The sequence below is a fragment of the Etheostoma spectabile genome, chromosome 13, assembly GCF_008692095.1.
Source record: "Etheostoma spectabile isolate EspeVRDwgs_2016 chromosome 13, UIUC_Espe_1.0, whole genome shotgun sequence".
Classification (NCBI taxonomy): Eukaryota; Metazoa; Chordata; class Actinopteri; order Perciformes; family Percidae; genus Etheostoma; species Etheostoma spectabile.
The window spans coordinates 22320059-22328750 of NC_045745.1; the positions used below are offsets into that span (position 1 = coordinate 22320059).

The window sequence follows — 8692 nt, forward strand, 5'->3', positions numbered from 1 at the left end:
ACATACACACACACACACACACATACACATCTGTCTTGGCCTTAACCACCTTTATATTCCCAGTGTGGATTAATGTAATTGTATTTTTGCAGCGTTTGATGTGTTGAAACCTTGTTTTTCTCTGCGTACCACCTAAAACTGCTCTGCTATGATTTCTGCAGCATACTTGACTTCTCTCTCCCTCTAAATCTAAGGTAAAAGCCCTACACTTCATGCATAACATCTCTTAGATATTCCGTACGCTCATGGCTGTTAATGTTTATTTTGCTGACTGGCGGTGTGTGTTTGTTCACTGTGTGATTGTGAGGTTGTTGCTCTGAACAGGGTGTCATGAGTGGGGGCTATGTGTCATCCCATCTGCCATCTGTGCAGACACTGGTACAAAGGCCCATGGGTAATGCAGTCCAGGGGGCTCCCCCCCTCCTTCCTCTGTGTCTGGAGGCTACAGTCAGTCAACGTGTCATTGGTGATTACAATCACAGAGGCAGTTGCAGAGACGCATATGCTGCCCTTTTCCACTGCAACTTTTCTTCTCTACTGCTCTCTTAATTTTTCTATTCACCGCAATGTTCCAGAGTTACTAACCTAGGGCTTCAACTAATCCTTTTTAGTTGTTTTCCATTTATCTATTATAATATTGGTATAAGAAAAGAAAATGAAAAATTTGCACCAAAGATATTCCTATTATTATCATGTAACACAATACAAAGTAGCAAAAATAAGAAACTGAACCAGCAAATGTTTGGCAGTTTCCATGAAAAATTACCTAAATTATCATTTGATTATTTTCCGAGGATTAGAGTTTTTTTTGATTGCTAAACAACATGCAAAACTCTAACCACCTTCTGCACAGCAGCAGTTCATGACCACACTTTAGTTTAACACTGAATTTACTAAGCAGGTGTCTTGTTTTAGACGTGTTAGTGATCACATACTCCATATATACGGAAAACTCAGTAAGACTTTTTTATTTTTTTATGAAGAATAAAATAGTTAGCCTATACATTGTACAATTCGAGAGATACAGTGAACAGGTAAAAGAGCAAAGATACCAATATGTCCTGGTATAATGTCTAAGCTTGGAAAGCAATAAAAACTCATTATTTGTATTTAGATATTTAGAGATGCAGATGCATGGCAAGAGAGGACATCAACTGTGATGATGAAAACTTGATGCTGGAGAGAGGCAGGATTAGCTTCACAATTTTTCGTTACTATTACATACCTTTGTAACTGTTTTTCAGTAATTACGTAAATTACTACAAGCAAAATAAAAATATATATTTATTAGGCAAACTGCGGATTTTCATTTCTTCTTGTTTACTAAAAACTGGTTATGTTATTCAATTTTAAAAAAGTGATAAAATGTCATCCTTTTTTAATTTTTTTTTTAAATTTGTGATAAAATTTGAAATTATTCAAAATTTGAAATTATTCAAATTGTAAGATCAGAATTTTCTCATTTCTGGATTGGTGTTTGGTACTAGTGTTTTTACTCTGTGTGTTCTGAGTGACAGTGTGTGTTGTCTTGAGTGTTTGGCTGCACTGAGCCTGTTTTGAGATATAAGAGTTGTGTTGTTTGGAATGAGTTTTGCAGGTGATCTGTTTATCTGTTTAGCTCAGGTGAATGTTGGTAGTGCAGACTGTAGTTAAAGTTTTGCACATGTGGCTAAAGTTGTGACCACAATCATTTAGCAATAAAAAAACAACTAAATAATCAACAGTAGAGTCATCAATCAATCAATTCATCATTTCAGTGCCTCAATGACTCTCGCTAGAACAGATTTTGCCAATATATATATATTTTTAGCTCTAAATATTCTTGTCACTCTTGTCAGTGAGCCCACATAAATCCTTGCACTAAAGCCTTGGAAAAGAGGAGATGTTTATCCTAAATATATGAATCTGAGCCAGTGAAATAATGCTGCTTTTGTCAATGCTGTTTACCAAAAGAAGTCATGCAGAAAACCAAATGTGGATTATTGAGTATTTAGCGGCCATTTTAGCCCCAGTGTAATCCATATCTTTTTAGAGATTTGCTTGGGTCATCATCAAAGCACTAAGTCATCCGCTGTAAGGCTGTGGGCAATAAAATCGCTCTGCCACCCTGATAAGGAAGCACAATAGCATCCAGCCGTCGTCTCGTCCTCATTGTCTTTTTTGCTCAATCTCTCATGTCCGCTTTCTATAACACACACACTTTCTCGTCACTGTTTTCTCTTCTTCCAATTGGCTTCCTCCTGCAATAGGGCGTTCATTCTCTTGTTTGCTTTTCTCCCTCTCTCTCCTTCAATTTTGCTCTTCTGCGCTCTGTTGAGCCCTCTCGGCAAAGCGTTAAGTGCATAATCTGTGATCTCATGTCTAGATTGGCCTCTCGTCTTCTCACTCGCTCAGCACACAAAGGGACTGAATGGCCGCGGCTCACTCACGGGACACAAATGAGTAATGAGCCACACACACACAAACACTCACCTAACAAACATATACACATGCCCGCACCTCTCCAGCTCACCCTCAGAGGCTTTGAAGTTGCATATTGATGATGCCAGCTCCAGTTGAATGTGCAGAGGCAGATGAGGTGGCTATTGACCATCCACTCGCCTCTCTGACCTGTCATCTCTGACAGCCGTAATGAGCAACAGGTGCCTCTTTTGCCAGGTTTGGCCTTGAGAGTCATCCAATATTCAACAGTAGTAATCAGCCAGCGTAATGGCTCGTTTGATGTACCATCACAGCACTACATAATGGACTGCGGTGGATCCGAGTGAGATCGTTTTCAATTAAACAATGAGGATTTTAATTAATGTAGCACCTTTCAAAATACTATAATAATATAAAGTCAGAAAGCTGCATTTAAAGGCTAAAACTAATGAGGTTTAAACCAGCAGTATGAATGAAGAGCAATAGAAAAAGAAAACTGATAAACAAGTGGGTCATTTTGAAATCTGCGAGATCATAAGTTGTAGAAAACCAGTGATAAAACACCATGGTAAAAATATTTATTTTAGCATATAGCAAGATTGCTGGTCGTATAAGAGATAACCTGTGTTTTCAGTGTAAGAAATAGTCAATTTTCATTGAAGAAATGTAACACGTCACAGTGGAAATGCACAGGTGTGAATACAAAAAATGAATGATGGTTTAATATTGTTCATGTTGGCTCACTGTCGCACTGTCATGTCTTACTGGGATTATTCAATAAAACTGAGCCATTTTTAGTAACACCTGTGATTATTCCTAATATGACAAGTCAAAATGCCTGCTATGACTAAGGTCTATATACTTGAATTAGACAGCATTTTTACACAATATTTTCGGATGTGTTATTTTATTTTCTATTACTCTCTCAGACGGGTCAGGATTATCACACTAAATTACACTAAACCACGAAAGGGGAACTAATCACTTTCCTCTTGCAAAAGCAAATGCATACTGTGGCATTGGTATAGCATTACTAACCCGCTCAGTTGATGATTGGGCATACAAAGTGTCCAACTGTCAACATTAGTTTCTCTTAACTGTGGCCAAAATCTTACCCTAACCTTAACCGAGTCGTTTCAGTTGCTTTAGAGACAAACCTTAAAGTAGCTATAATTAATAAATGTGTAAAATTATAATGTAAAAACAATGTGACAATCTGAAAGAGGTTGTTCGTAATGATGAATCTACAGCGAATCATCACCTGAATCTGCAACTTCCCTCAGTTTTACAGAGCTTTACATAGATTTTCAGCTCATTTTCAAGCCCACAACTTAACTGTTTTGATTTACTCTCACTGCTGTCATAATGTTGTTTTCAGTTGCGGCAAGCTGCTTTTTTCAGCAGAAAAGTTCTAAAAACTCACAGTACACTACTTACTCAACATCAAAGGGCAGACGAACAAAGTCAATGACTATCTGGTAAACTTAGTGGAGCATTTAGCAGCTAAAGAGCCAGATATTTCCCTTTAGGAGTCGGTAGAGACCAAAAACAGAGCTAAAACAGAATGAATATTGGTAATGTTGCTTTGCAACTGCTGGATTTGTAAATAAGCAACTGTTTGCCAACAAGTTTGTGATAATAACTTAAAAGATGATGATGTCAATGTTGTCATCACTTCTGTTTTCCGCTCGCTGCCCCTTGGTGGCCACAAGATCATATATTGCAGGTTTAACCACAGTTCAAGTGGCAGATTTTACAATGCTAACATTGTGACAGTGAGTCAGCATACACAATACCAGGACCCTGAAATGTAAGAGCTGTGTAGATTGAATTATTACTTTATGTTATCACTATTATCATTACTATTATTATTACTTCATAAGTATCATCATATGTTTTATATCTACACTGTAAGAATGTCTTCAGGGAAAAAGGGCCATTGCCCCTGGAGTGACTGAGGACTTTTTCTGAGCAGCATGGCTGGTGAGAAAGGATCAGATGGACAGAGGGAGTGTTTGTTTTACCAACCTCTTGCGTGAGCTGGTTTTTGGCTGGACGAGGGGCCTGCTCATATAAGCTCTTTGTGGTGTGAAGACGGTCCTGGCACTGACCCCCACCCTTCTCAAACTCCCACCTCCCTGACACAAGCAGAGTAATGCCAGCTTCCTTCAGGGTCTGCATAAGCTGCACTGCAAAGCTGGGCAGAATTAGAAATCACAAGGAGGAAAGATATCACTCTGTGTCCCAACCGACAGCGGCAGATGGCCGCCCACCAAGAGTCAGGGTTTGTCCGAGGTTTTCTGCCTGTAAAGGAAGTTTTTCCTTGCCACTGTTGCACCAAATGCTTGCTCTTGGGGGATTGTTGGGTCTTTGTAAATATAATACGGTATAGACCTACTCTATCTGTGAAGTGTCCTGACATAACTCCCGTTGTGATTTGACACTATAAATAAAATTGAAATGAACTAACTTTCATTGTGCAGAACAGAATCAATACTTTACTCAAAATACCTAAGGCATTAAAAAACTTGTATATTAACCACTATCGGTGAGTGAAAATTTATGCGGTATCCACTGTACAAAACAAGTGATGATTAGTCATCAGGGATAAATCCAGTGGATGATATGCTCATTGCTCACATTTCAGACTGTTATGGAAAGTGTTTCAGGGTCAATAATGACACACGCAATAATCTGAAGCATGAAATAAAGTTTTCTCTCTAGTCAATACAAGGGGAATGTTATATTCAATAGTATGCCATCTTGAATGTGTTTTGTTTATTTCCAGTGTTCAGTGCACAACTGCGCATTATGTATACAGGAGGCATATAACATGCAGACAAATTTATATGCATCAGCACAAACACACTCCAACCTTGAGTGTGTACCTGTCTAATGTTTATATAACCCAGTGGAACATTGATCGTGGGAAAGAGGTTGTTACTTCCTTAGCAACCGCTTGACGTTTTTGTGTGAATGGAACATACAGACACAAGCAGTTCTTGGGGAGCAATCATTGTCATAGTGCTGCCAAAACAAATGCCTTCGACCAGTTGCCAAGAAGGCAGTCAGGTCAGTGCTCACATTGCATTAGAAGAGAGAGGGGGTGGCACTGCCAAGCCCGTTTATCCTAAGGCGAGTGGCATAATGTGGGTCTCTGTTTATGTGTCTGTGTCCTTTAACCATCACGGTATGTCTCGGGGTAGTAAAGGCCTCTTGTGTGTGCTCGTTGATGTGGTTTTATACGCAAAGACGAGGGGTACGAACTTACATTGTGGAGACACGTGGCTGGGTAAAGGAAAAGATCAGAGGTTACGAGTGTTTATGCAAAACAAGCATGTTCCCTCATAAAACTAATTAGTGATCTTTTGTCCGTGTGCATAGCAGGGACGATGATGGCGCTTGAGTGCGCTCAAGTGTGCTCAAGCTGCTTGTGATCAACCTTATTGCCATCTAGTCAGCATGTTTATTTATACATCAATTAAAAGCCTTACTAGAGCAAATAATGGGCGTGGAAATGCTTAAGCATCTATCATTTTTATGGAAGCCAGATGAAATGGAGGACAACTATTTGATGTGAACATGATTGAAGAATATTTTCTCCCACACCCTTTCTTTTTTCCATCTCTTTCTGTCTGACTGTCCTTGCCTTTTCAAGTCACCTGATGTTCATGGTCCAGGAGGAGGCTCTTGGCAGGGTCACCCAGGCTTTAGTTTCCTTTCCAGATGTTGCTTCTGGTGGAGGAGAGATAATAATTATCTAGGCGCTTCGTTCTTTTCCTCCTCCTGTGTTTCCTGCGTTCGCCCTCTTTTTTCTCTGTATTGTTGGTCACGAGACACAATTCGTTGCCGTTGTTTGCATCACCCCTCTCATCTTGCAGTGATGCTTTGTACACGGGTGGTAAGTGTGAGCATAGAGAGATTATGCTTGTGCTTATACATGTGTAGATATGCCCTGGGGATTTGTGTGTTTCTGTATTGAGGTTGCTGTGAGCGAGTTTCTAATACTATCCTTGCAGTCTCCCCTTAAGCTTCTGCTGCGTGGTATATCGAGCCCCTTCAGAATGGCAGGTTATGTAGATGGTGTAGGACGCAGTAGTCCCCAGCGTGTTCTATAATTGGGAACCTCAGAGGAGAGGGGAAAATTCGATGTGGGATAAATTAATTCTTCTCCCTTTTATTCCATGCCTTGTTCAGAGGTCCTCTCTAATCTGTGCTAGTGCGTTGGCTGAGTGCACTGGATCAATTCAATTCAGAGAGAGAGAGAGAGAGAGATAGGCATGGAATGAAAGTGAGAAATTAGAGGCAGTTAGTCTGTCTGAAGAGAGGGAAAGAATGAGGACCAGGTAGAAGAATAAGGAGATTGTTCGTTTGAAGGGGAGGCCCTAAGTATAAAAACGTAACCTATTAAAAGGTAGCATTTGTAAAACTTAAAGCAAGAAAAGAGCCACGGCCCATAAATCCTAATAATAATAACGTTAAATGTCTTACTGGGGCTGAGACCAAGTCTGTCAATGGGCCAACATGTAATAAATACTGCTGTTGCTAGTTATTGCTGCAGCTAATGTTCCATTTTATGTCAATATTGTAATATATGGCCCTATTGAAGATCCTTTGCCCTCGATTTTGTTTTATTGCAAGGTGTTCCAGCACCATCAGGGTTGGGGTCAGTTTTATTTCAGTTAAATCCAAACATCTGCAGTTAATTTAAAGCAAGGCCATAGACAGGTTTACATCCTAATTCAGCTCACATCTTAACAGAAAAAGCAGATAAAAACACAAATGAATGTGCATTTTCATCTACTCCATCAACTACTGTTGTTCTGTGAGTTGAGCACATAGAGATAAAAGGCTGATGGCGCAAATCCTTCAATTGGGGGCCATAAAATCATTGCAGAAGAAGAGGGTCCAATGAGATAATGTAACTAAAAGGGCTCCAGTCAAACCTCAGTGAAAAACAATGTGGAAAATATGATGGAAATGTTGCATTTATGTTCATTTCAGGAGCTTGAGTGACAATTAACATGCTTCATGTACCAAATGTTGTATTTGCTAAGTCCCTTTCCCCTTATCACATACTGGGTTTTATCAACTTCATCAATTTCTGCTAAGCTTAAAACTTTTTTTGTGATATTTGGATTTGGTTCTTCTGGTTTACACTGAAAAATGCATTGGATGGAAATGCAGTTTATTAACTGAACAGCATCCTTAAATGACAATTGTGGAATAATGCTTAACTAGTCTAACAGTAGCACAAGTGGGACAGATTCATAAAGTCAGTGGGTTGAATCAGAAATGTACATTTTTAGCTTACATTGACCACCATAAGCTGCTTATCATACCAGACCAAGAGAGGTTGTAGCCGCAAATTGTGTGTGTGTGTGTGTGTGTGTGTGTGTGCATCACAATGTAGCAAATAAGGACATTAGTTTATCGTATATAAAATTGTAAAATTTATCTTCAAGTCAAGGTAATTACTAGCTTTTTTCAGAGCTTTCAACCAAATAATGGTTTTCGTCAGCGGATGGAGTTTACTCAGTTGTCATGGAGATGGCTCAGTTGTTGATGTTCAAGCCAGCAATGTATTCCACTGTTATATAATAAATTAGATTAAAACCATAGAAATAATCTCATCATCTCACTAAAATACGAGATATGCACAGAGAATATTGTTGAATGAATTCCCAGCTCTAGTTACAGTATTTTCTTTTGTTTGAAGGTTGTTTAACCCTATACAGAATGAATTATTGAGAATTAACCCTTTTATTTAGTACACAATAAAGATCCACTTTTAATATCTGACTGGATGCAAATTGAACCTGTCACTGGCACTAACAACACTCACTCTCACGTTCTTTCAGATAACAGGGCACTACTCTTCCCTTCTCATCTCATTGTTATCCATTACTTTCATTCTCTCTGCCTTTGCAAAGACAATAGTCACAGTCCGGTGTGGTTAGTTTATTTCTTTTCTAATCTTTCATCTGCTGGCTTCTCATAACCTATTGCACTTTTCTGTTCCATTTGATTTAATAACTTCAACGGTGGTCTCTTAGCTTGTTGGTTGCCATGTCTACCATTTCCGCAGCTGTGTGTGTTCGCATGGTTATGTGTGTATCTGAGGCAGTAGAGTGGGCCATTTTTATGCCTGCTGTATTTTGAGAGTGACTGTAGTTCACAGAGGAGAGTGCTGCGTTCCCCACATTAGAGAGAGAGCAGACGGGTGTGTGTGTGTGTGTGTGTGTGTGTGTGTGTGTGTGTGTGTGTGTGT

General features: G+C 39.3%; 1 protein-coding gene across 21 annotated transcripts in view; it reads left to right on the forward strand.

Moving 5' to 3' along the window:
• Positions 1–8692, forward strand: part of nbeaa (neurobeachin a) — a 92615-nt gene that overhangs the window by 19715 nt on the left and 64208 nt on the right. The gene's annotated exons all lie outside the window — the stretch shown is intronic.